The 11191-nt window shown below is 41.8% G+C and overlaps 1 pseudogene; it reads left to right on the top strand.

Annotated features, from left to right (window-relative positions):
- The first annotated feature begins 6426 nt into the window (after window positions 1-6426).
- On the top strand, window positions 6427-10881 carry LOC143987213 (olfactory receptor 6N2-like; annotated as a pseudogene).
- Window positions 10882-11191: the final 310 nt, after the last annotated feature.

Raw genomic sequence — 11191 nt, 5'->3', positions numbered from 1 at the left:
GATCAGAACACAAGATGGTGAAGTAAAATTAGAAAAATATATACATAAAAATATTTTTCAGAAAAAAAAAACTGCCAATTGGTATGTGCGTATGTATAAAAAGCTCTGGTGCAACCAATTACCTTAAGAAGTCACATAATTAGTGAAATGATGTCCACCTCTGTGCAATCTAAGTGTCACATGATCTGTGATTACATCTGCACACCTTTTTGAAAGGCCCCAGAGGCTGCAACACCTAAGCAAGAGGCACCACTAACCAAACACTGCCATGAAGACCAAGGAACTCTCCAAACAAGTAATTCCGTGTATACACGATCACACTGTCCGGCGGACTTGATCCGGCGGACCAGATTCCTCTGGACAATCCGCCCGCGTGTGGGCTCCGGCGGACTTTCTTTCCCCAAAAGTCCGGCGGACTTAGAAAGTAGTTTTGACTCAAGAATTGTTCGCCGGACTGTGAGTCCGGCAGACAATCCGGCCGTGTGTGTGCTAGTCCGCCAGACTTTTGAAATGAACGGACTTTCCCGCACATGGAGGAAAGTCCGTTCATTTTGAACGCGGCTCCAGGTGGCCGGGACTAGAGCTGTGCAATAAATTATTTTAAACCCTTGTGTGGTGTTTTTTTTTTACATTTTTTACCAGGTGAATGGGTAGGGGTACATTGTACCCCTTACTCATTCATATAGGGTGGGGGGCCGGTATCTGGGGGCCTTCTTATTAAAGGGGGCTCCCGGATTCCGATAAACCCCCCGCCTGCAGACCCCGACAACCAATGGCCAGGGTTGTCAGGAAGAGGCCCTTGTCCTCATCAACATGGGGACAAGGTGCTTTGGGGTGGGGGGGCCACAGGGCCCCCCCTTCCCCAAAGCACCCCCCCCATGTTGAGGGCACACGGCCTGGTGGCAACATCATGCTGTGGGGATGTTTTTCAGCAGTTGGGGCTGGGAAACTGGTGAGAGTTTAGGGAAAGATGGATGGTAGGATGGAGGTTCACCTTCCAGTAGGACAATGACCCCAAACACACTGCTAAAGCAAGACTTGAGTGGTTTAAGGGTAAACATGTGAACGTGTTGGAATGGAATAGTCAAAGCCCAGACCTCAATCTAATAGAAAATCTGTAGTCAGACTTAAAGATTGCTGTTCACAAGCGCAAACCATCCAACTTGAAGGAGCTGGAGCAGTTTTGCAAGGAGGAATAGGCAAAAATCCCAGTGGTAAGATGTGGCAAGCTCATAGAGACTTATCCAAAGCAGCTTGTGATAGCCGCAAAAATTGGCTCTACAAAGTATTGACTTTAGGGGGGTGAATAGTTATGTACTTTATTCCCGGGACCGACTTTTACTGCATATATGCTCGCTTTGAACTGCTTTTTAGTGGTAGTTGGTATTTTTTATTTGTAATACATTTTATACAGTTTTACACTATGGGAGTTTCTCTAATTCATCCTTCATGTATGATCTGCCGGTGAACCATCCACTATTCCCATGTGATTGTTCCCATTTGACACTTAAACAAGGATGTGAAGGTCTCCTGCTATACTATAAACAAGAAAGGGTTGCTGTCTTCTGCCTTAAATGAGATTCTACCATATTGAATTTATGACTCTTGTAACCTAGAGTCCACTCCTTCTGGTAAGCAGCCATCTCTCATTATATGGGGAGGTGCACCTGGGTGACTTACCTTTCTTCATGATTCTCACTATCAAGATGTGCATGTGATATATGTTGAATATTGAATCTTTCACATTTTTTGGAGTGATTTAAAAGGATTGGACTGTATCACTCTTCACAGGAATTTATCACTTATGGGACTTTGTCTTTTTTAGCTAATATCACATATTTATCAATTTATTAATTTTTTTGCTTATGTTAGCTCAGCAAATTTGTGTTTGTCTACACTAATTGAAAATAGGCTGCTCATTTTGCAAAGGAAGTTGCACTTTGCGAAACAATTTTTCCCAGAGCTTAGTGAATGAGGTGAAGCTCTACTGACTCCCATCTTCTCATTATGTGCAGCCAAATATGATGTTTTTTTATTTTCCTTGCAATTAATTGAGTATTGATGTGATCAAGTTAAGAAGTTGATGTGATCAAGCTGAGTATTAATGTGATTAAGGTTTTTTTTTTTTTTTGTAAAAATGTAATGTTTCCAGAGTTAATTTTCATGATTGTACATACTGCTGTTAGTCAAAAATGTTTGTACCTCTGTAGGGTTTAAATGAAGATATAAACCACAGTGTAAAAATATAGTTAATCTTTATTTTCCATATATCGATGGTCAAATAAGAGAATTTTACAATTATAAGAGGTTAAAAACAAATTTACTGTTATTTGGTCCAGGATTTACTGATCCTGACAGAAAGGATCAAAACAGATGGCCTATGTGTTTCTCGGGAAGCCCCGCTTCGTCAGGGCCTTAAAGTAGCATGAATTTGGTACAAATATTGTAATAACCTATGAATGAAATATTAACAAGGTTATAGTAAATATTAATAAATGCCTAAATCATTATAAGAGCATAGAATTTAGAAAATGTATGAGGCATTCATAATTGTATGAATAATATTACAGTGTAATATAGCATAAAACTTAACGAATTAAAGTCGCATTCTATTTATTTGATGTCCAACAATGTGTCAAGAAACCAAGACTGAAGCAAAGGAATAAATAGATCAATTAATGCCTATAGCTCAAAGTTATATGAATTTATTGTTCTTTCACCTGTATAATGTCAATAATATAGTCAGTCCAATGGGGAATTTGCTGCTGTTAGTCATCAAATAAAGGTTTGAAAACACAGAAATATAGAGAGGGAAGAGCATCCTTCCAAAATGTATAAGGATATTGGAAGCTGCATGTGCTCTCCTTAATGTTAGATTGTATCTCTGGAAGGAAACACACGCTGTGTCTGTGGGAGTAAAGGAGAGCCGTTACCCAGCAAGCTTGTTGGCACATTGTTTACATTGATAATCAGGACACTTATTATCAGTGCAGCCTATCAGTGCCCATCAGTGCCACCTATTATTGCCCATGAGTGCCGCCTAACAGTGCCCCTCAGTGGTGCCAATCAGTGCCACCTATCAGTGCCTGCTCATCAGTGCCCATCAGTGCTGCTATCAGCACCCATCAGCATCAGTGATGATTAGTGCCGCCTATCAGTGCCTACTCATCAGTGCCCATCAGTGCCACCTATCAGTGCCTGCTCATCAGTATCCATCAGTGCTGCCTATCAGTGCTGATCAGTGCCCACCATTGCTGCCTGTAAGTGCCCATCAGTGCTACCTATCAGTGCAGCCTCATCAGTGCGTCCTCATCAGTGCCCACCAGTGCTCATCAGTGCCTATTAGTGCCTATCAGTGCAGCCTCATCAGAGCACATCAGTGAAGATGAAAAATTACTTATTGGCAAAATTTCATAACATAAACTAAGAAAAATAATTTTTTGCTAAATGTTTTTTTTTGTTTGTTTAGCAAAAAATAAAACAGTGATGATTAAATAACACCAAAAGAAAGCTCTATTTGTATGAAAAATATATAAAAGTCTCATTCAAATTGCAAAAGCACTGTAAATTGAAAGTTAGCCTGGGCAGATGTGGGGAAAGTGCCCAGTAATGAAGTGGCTAATATGGCTTTAATATATCGTTATACTGTATATATATAAGTCTGTGCAAAAACAAATAAAATTAAATAAAACAAACAACAACTGTTTTGTTAACACACAGCTTTTTAAATGTGTCAATTATACCTAAATCTGCAAATATTTAACAACAATATGCTAATAATCAAACCATGCTTCACAAAAAGTCTTCACATTTTTGTGGAGCATAATTTGTATATTTGAACATTGTTGTTATATACTTGCACACTACGGTATCATTGACACATTTATAGTGCCGTCTATTGGGGGATACATAAAACAAAATAATTATTGTATTTAAAAAATATTCCCTGCAGGGATTACACTTGTAACAGAGTGAAATATCTGGAGTGCATTTCTAGATAGTGTAGACATGTCACTGGAGAAGTGATCGAGGGGGTGTACATCTCACCTAGGTTGCTACACAGTGTGAGATGGTAAATCCAGGATGGATCAGTTTCTCAGCAGCGATATGCTGCTGAGTTGTTATTTAATTTTGCCGGGCCTGGGTTTATATGGAATGGCAGGTAGGTTTGGTAGAGGGACCTGTCATTCCACATCCCCCGATCCAGTTCTGGGTTTGGGATCAGGTGAGCTTGGATCCTAATTAGCCTGGGAAGCTAAAGGCTCTGTAGGGTCTGCAGGTGATTGCTTCTCAGCCAGGGAATGAACAATCTGTGTGTTGAAGGAAGCTGCAAGCACAGCCACTGCTGGAGCTAAAACTCACCCTGCGATGTCCAGGCGAAAGACGCTGTGTTTGTAAGTGTCAGATAGGTGAGCAGAACCTGTTAGTAAGCGCCCAGCCGGGCTAGGACTTTTTATTTTTGTTGTACTTAGAAAGCACGGTGTTGCTGTATATTTTGTTTGCTGGACTGTTTGTACCACGAATAAACGCCAAGATCTGCTTTATCAAACTCCAAGTCTGCTGTGAACTGTGTCCAAACACACCCTACCCCGGGAAGATCCCTTACAATAGGTAAAAACAGTACAATTACTTATTTAAGTCTAAATGAAGGCAACCATTTCCTATTGGCGCTTCCTACTAATAGAACGCAGTGTACCATGTGTACAATGATGCAATCTTGTGGACTATATTAGGGATGAAAAATGGAAAGTTTGCCCAAACTGGGCTCATAATTATCTACAATAATCATATCTATGGGTTAGGAATTATTCCTTCACACAATTGGATGGCTGCAGTGAGCACCGCTTGTTTTGAATGAACATTTTACTTTTTTACTAAAGCCTCGTACACACGATCAGATTTTCCGATGGCAAATGTGTGATGACAGGCCGTTGGCGGAAAATCCGACCGTGTGTACGCACCATCGGACAATTGTTGTAGAATTTTCCGTGGACAAATGTTGGATAGCAGGTTTTAAAATTTTCTGCGGACAAATGTCTGTTGTCAGATTTTCCAAACATGTGTACACAAGTTTGTCGGACAAAAGCCCAAAGTACAAAACATGCATGCTCTGAACCTAGGATGAGCCAGAATTTGTGACGTGGCAAATTATGAAATCTCAAAATGCAGCACACTTTCGCTTCTTCTTTAATGGGATAATAATCAAGCTGCTTTGCTGGTGATACTGATGGAGTTATTTTTTCAAAGGCTTTTTTTTTGGTGATATCAAGAATAATATTATTATTATTATTATTTTTTGGGCAAGTTACCACAACACCATTATCCCGTAGTTTTTAAGGTCAAAGATACAATTATGTTGGTGTCCCTTGTCAATTTTACATTGTATTTTTTTAAATGTAACTGCCAACTCCCAAACTGTAATTTGAAGTAAAAAACACATAGCCAAGTATTATTATCCACATTTTTTTTTTATTGTGCATTAAAAAAAGAAAACAAATACAATTAGACATGCTATCTGCCAATAAAACTTAACCAAAAAGTGCATTCTATGCATCCAAACATATAGAAAATATACCAAATCAAATAATTATTCAACCAAAAAAATAATGTCAAAGCAATAACTCCAAGGCCAATAATAAATAACACGTTATCTTCTCCGATCCCACAACATGTCTGGTTGACGAACGGCCATTTAGAAACGAACTGAAAAGCACAAAATTAAAAAGTTACAAGCACAAGTTAACTCTCACCAAACTTCTACTAACACTAAATTAGCAGAAGGAGCCCAAAGGGTGGCACTAAAGAGCTGAAAAACCATGTAGTATGTCATTACGTTCGTGATTGTTGGCCAACAATTGTGATCCGTGTGTATGCAAGACAAGTTAGGGCCACGCCCTTTGGACAAAAGTCCATGGTTTTGTTGGCCAACAATCTGATCGTGTATAGGAAGCTTTAATCATCCCTTCATCAATATACCTAAAATATTTGCTAAGTCCTAAAACAACTGCAGGTACTCTATAGTGACCAAGATATGGTCCTAAAATAATAAACAACTCATGATCATTGGTACATTTGAATATTATTTTGAGTTGCTCTTTAATTTTAGTATTAAAACATGCTCAGTATTGTCCATGTAGCTTGACCAGTTGCCACTTTCTTTAAGGGTTTAAACACATTTTAATTAAAATTTCTAAAAAAATTTTTGTTTTTCTAAAACATCTGTTTGGCGCACAATACCCATTCTTTGAGAACCACTGTGGCAACTGAAATTTCTAGATCAACAGATTCCCCTTTATGAAACAGTAGTTGTGTAGACTTTTGGAATTTTTTAGTACATATTTATTTATATATATATATATATATATATATATATATATATATATATATCAAATTATTGAGTTTGTGAGCTTTTCTTAACAAATCACCATGGTGGGAAAGGATCAGTTTAACCAGTCAGTTATAACTGATTTTCTTCTTTTAGGGTTTTCTATTGAGGGACAGAGAAGATTTTAGCTTTTTATTGTTTTATTAATTATCTACATTGCCACCATTACAGCAAACATTTTCATCATTGTCATTATCAAAGCAGACCCACGTCTACATATACCAATGTACTTCTTTATTGGTGGACTGTCGTTCCTTGAGCTCTGGTATCCCTCTGTCACAGTCCCTAGACTCCTGTGGTCTCTTAAAACAGAAGACCAACACATTTCTTCAGCTGGTTGTATGGCTCAGTTTTATTTCCATTTTTCTCTTGGATTAACAGAAATGTCTCTCCTGACTGCAATGGGGTATGATCACTATGTTGCCATTTGCAATCCATTGCGTTATTTCATTATTATGAGTCCCAATGTTTGCATTATGCTCATACTGGGGTCATGGGTAGGGATGAGCCGAACACCCCCCGGTTCGGTTCGCACCAGAACTTGCGAACGACCCCCGCGTTCGGTACGAACGTTAGAACCCCATTGAAGTCTATGGGACTCGAACGTTCGAATTGGAAAGTGCTAATTTTAACGGCTAATATGCAAGATAGTGTCTTAAAAAGGGTTTGGGGACCTGCCTCCTGCCTCAGGGGACATGGGTCACTGCAAAAAAAAGTTTTAAAAACTGCCGTTTTGGCGGGAGCACTGATTTTAATGACGATTAAAGTGAAAAAAAAAAAGTGAAATATTCCTTTAAATATGGTGCCTGGGGGGTGTTTGTAGTATGCCTGTGAAGTGCCACGTGTTTCCCGTGTTTAGAACAGTCCCTGCACAAAATGACATTAAACGGAAATAACACCATTTAAAACTGCTTGCGGTTTTAATGTTATATCTGGTTCCTGCAATATGGTTGAAAATCATTGAGAAACATGGCATGGGTAGCCCTCCCTGCCCATTACCAGCCTATTTGGGTCTTGTACGCATATTAAGGGGAACCCCGTACCCATATTAAAAAAAGGAAATGCGTGTGGCCCCCAGGCCCTATATACTCAGAACAGCAGTATACAGGCGGTGCAAACAAGACAGGGACTGTGTAGGTTTGTTGTGTTAAGTTGAATCTGTTTGTCATTTTCAACCGGTACATTTTTAAAGTGTAGCTCCAGTCAAAAAAACTATCTTTAAGCTTTTTGGAAAACATAGGGAAGGGTTATCACCCCTGTATAATTTGTTTTGTCGTCCATCTTTTTTCATCTCACTTGCTGCTGTCTCCTTGCGTTTGCAAGTAGGAGATGTTTGTAAGTTGGATGTTTGAAAGTAGGGGCCTGCCCTATATTATAGCGGTATGTACTGGGTACAGAGCACGCAGACAGCACGCACTATCTCCTAACACTACTGACTGCAAGCTCTATTATTAACCACTTGTTAGCCCAATGTTTGCATAAAGTGAAAGATGAAGTTATGCTGAGTAAATAGATATCAAACATGTCACTCTTCAAAATTGCACATGCCCGTGGAATGGCGCCAAACGTCGCTACTTAAAAAATCCCCACAGGCGACGCTTTAATTTTTTTTTTACTGGTTACATGTTTTGAGTTGCAGAGGAGGTCTAGGACTAGAATTATTGCTCTCGCTCTAACATTCTCGGCGATACCTCACATGTGTGGCACATGCGAGCACATGGGGACATGGGCGCTTTAATTTTTATTTTATTTTTTTATTGTTCATTTTACTTTATTTATGTTAGTTTGACATTTTTTTCCCCAAAAATATATTTTTGATCACTTTTATTCCTATTACAAGAAATGTAAACATCCCTTGTAATAGGAATATGGGGTGACAGGTCCTCTTTACAGTGAAATCTGGGGGGTCAATATGACCCCACATCTCACCTCTAGGCTGGGAAGCCTGAAATAAAAAATAAAAAAAAGATTCTGGCTTTGATCGTACTGGCGAGTTGGTAGAAGCACCGGAGGGCGGTGAGGGGTGGGGGGCGTCTATGGCTGGGTATTTCAGGGTATCACCGAGTATGGCTGGGTATCTCTGAGTATGGCTGGGTATGGCAATTTATGGCAGGGTATTACAGAGTATTGGCGGGGTATTGGCGGGGTACTACAGAGTAATGGCAGGGTACTGCAGAGTATTGGGGGTTACTGCAGAGTATTGGGGGTTACTGCAGAGTATTGGGGGGTACTGCAGAGTATTGGGGGGTACTGCAGAGTATTGGGGGTTACTGCAGAGTAATGGCAGGGTACTGCACTGCAGAGTAATGGCAGGGTACTGCAGAGTAATGGCAGGGTACTGCAGAGTAATGGCAGGGTACTGCAGAGTAATGGCAGGGTACTGCAGAGTAATGGCAGGGTACTGCAGAGTATTGGCGGGTACTGCAGAGTATTGGCGGGTACTGCAGAGTATTGGCGGGTACTGCAGAGTATTGGCGGGTACTGCAGAGTATTGGCGGGTACTGCAGAGTATTGGCGGGTACTGCAGAGTATTGGCGGGTACTGCAGAGTATTGGCGGGTACTGCAGAGTATTGGGGGGTACTGCAGAGTAATGGCAGGGTACTGCACTGCAGAGTAATGGCAGGGTACTGCAGAGTATTGGGGGTACTGCACTGCAGAGTAATGGCAGGGTACTGCAGAGTATTGGGGGTACTGCAGAGTATTGGGGGTACTGCAGAGTATTGGGGGGTACTGCAGAGTATTGGGGGGTTACTGCAGAGTAATGGGGGGTTACTGCAGAGTAATGGGGGGTTACTGCAGAGTAATGGCGGGTACTGCAGAGTAATGGCGGGTACTGCAGAGTAATGGCGGGTACTGCAGAGTAATGGCGGGTACTGCAGAGTAATGGCGGGTACTGCAGAGTAATGGCGGGTACTGCAGAGTAATGGCGGGTACTGCAGAGTATTGGGGGGTACTGCAGAGTAATGGCAGGGTACTGCACTGCAGAGTAATGGCAGGGTACTGCACTGCAGAGTAATGGCAGGGTACTGCACTGCAGAGTAATGGCGGGGTACTGCAGAGTAATGGCAGGGTACTGCAGAGTATGCACTGGTATTGCAGAGTATTGGCAGGGAATTGAGGGGTTAAATTCGGTGAGCAGCGATGTGGGCACTGCAGATGCAGCCCACATCGCTGCTGACACCGATCTCTTTCCCCTCCGCTGTACCGATCGGTACAGAGAGGGGAGGGAGGAACAGGCGTCATAACATGACGCCGGTTTGTTTCCAAGTGATCACTCCGTCATTTGACGGAGCAATCACGTGGTAAACGGCCGCTATGAGCGGCCGTTTACCGCGATCCGTGATGCGACCCGGCGGTCACGGATGCTCTCGAGTGCGCACACGCGAGAGCAGAATTCTGGGAGGCCGTTAATTAACGGCCTCTCAGAGTTAAACAACCGCCCTGAAGCCGTTAATCGGCAATGGGCAGTTGTTAAGTGGTTAAAGCTAGATCACTAGCTATATAGGTGAGGTGAATATAGTGGTGTATACTGCAGTCAGGGCACAGACAACAACCACTACACAGCAGCAAGATAGGAAATCAGCCAAAAACGATTGGTGTGTACTGTGTTGAAGGTACACAGAACACCCACTGCTTCAGATGCTAAGTAACACACTACACGAAGCCGCCTCAAAGGCGGCCTTATATAGTGTGGGGCGTGCACTACACAGCCTGAGCTATGATTGGCCACAGGCAGGATGCCTGTGGCCAATCATGGCTCTCCTCGCTGCCGGCGCTGCGATTGGCCAAGCATGCGGGGTCACAGTGCATGCTTGGCCAATCATGGGGCAGCAATGCACTGCGCCACCGCAGTGCATTGTGGTCCGCGCGCGCGTCACTCGAATTTTGACGCGAACGGCCCAAACGTTCGGAATTCGCCGAACGGCCGAACAGCCAATGTTCGAGTCGAACGTACGTTCGACTCGAACACGAAGCTCATCCCTAGTCATGGGTATTTGGATTCACTGGCGTGATCATTCCATGCTTGAGACTATCCACGCTTAGGTACTGTAAGGGGAATAAGATAGATCATTACTATTGTGATTTGATCCCAATGATGCGCTTGTCCTGCTCTGATACAACAAAAGCTGAGAATGCTTCTTTCTATTCCTTTTGTTTTGTAACTTTTGGGTGTCTTTTCTTAACTTTGATATCTTATGCATGTATTACCCGAATGGTAATCAAATTGTCTTCTGCGTCAGCAAGACGTAAAGCATTTTCCACTTTTGCCTCCCATTTATTTGTTGTTATCCTTTTCTATGGCACTATATTGTTCATGTTCATCAGACCAGCTAGTGGTGATTCCCTTCACTTTAATAAGAAAGTTTCTGTTGTCCCATCCATAGTGACTCCTCTTCTGAATCCCATTATCTACACCTTATGAAACCAAGAAGTGATAGAGGCTGTGCTGAAAACAGCCCACACAACAATGCTTTGGTCAAATGGTTGTAAGTAAGTAGACCACTTATTACAACCAGGCAACTAATATTTTTAGCAGGAGGGGTCGGAAATGGTAGATTGTGTTTCCTTAATTATAGATTTCTTCCAATCGTTCCTTTTTTTGGCTTGTTCACCATAACAAGTCATAGGGCCCCTTCACACTGATCAATTTTTCTACTGTTTTTGCTTTACCAAAAGTGGAAGAAAAATGCATGACCATTAAATCCTCTGGAACTCTTCACACCAGTCAGTTGCGGGTCAGTTGCGTTTCTAAAAGTCTTGCATGCTACATTTTTGGTGCACGTTTAGTGTGGCACCATAAATTC

This window comes from Lithobates pipiens, unplaced genomic scaffold (assembly GCF_037356315.1).
Source record: "Lithobates pipiens isolate NorthernLeopardFrog02 unplaced genomic scaffold, aLitPip1_a1.2 Scaffold_1, whole genome shotgun sequence".
In the NCBI taxonomy this organism is placed as follows: Eukaryota; Metazoa; Chordata; class Amphibia; order Anura; family Ranidae; genus Lithobates; species Lithobates pipiens.
The sequence above is the reverse complement of the archived record's forward strand: the minus strand, read 5'-3'. Positions and strand labels throughout refer to the sequence as shown.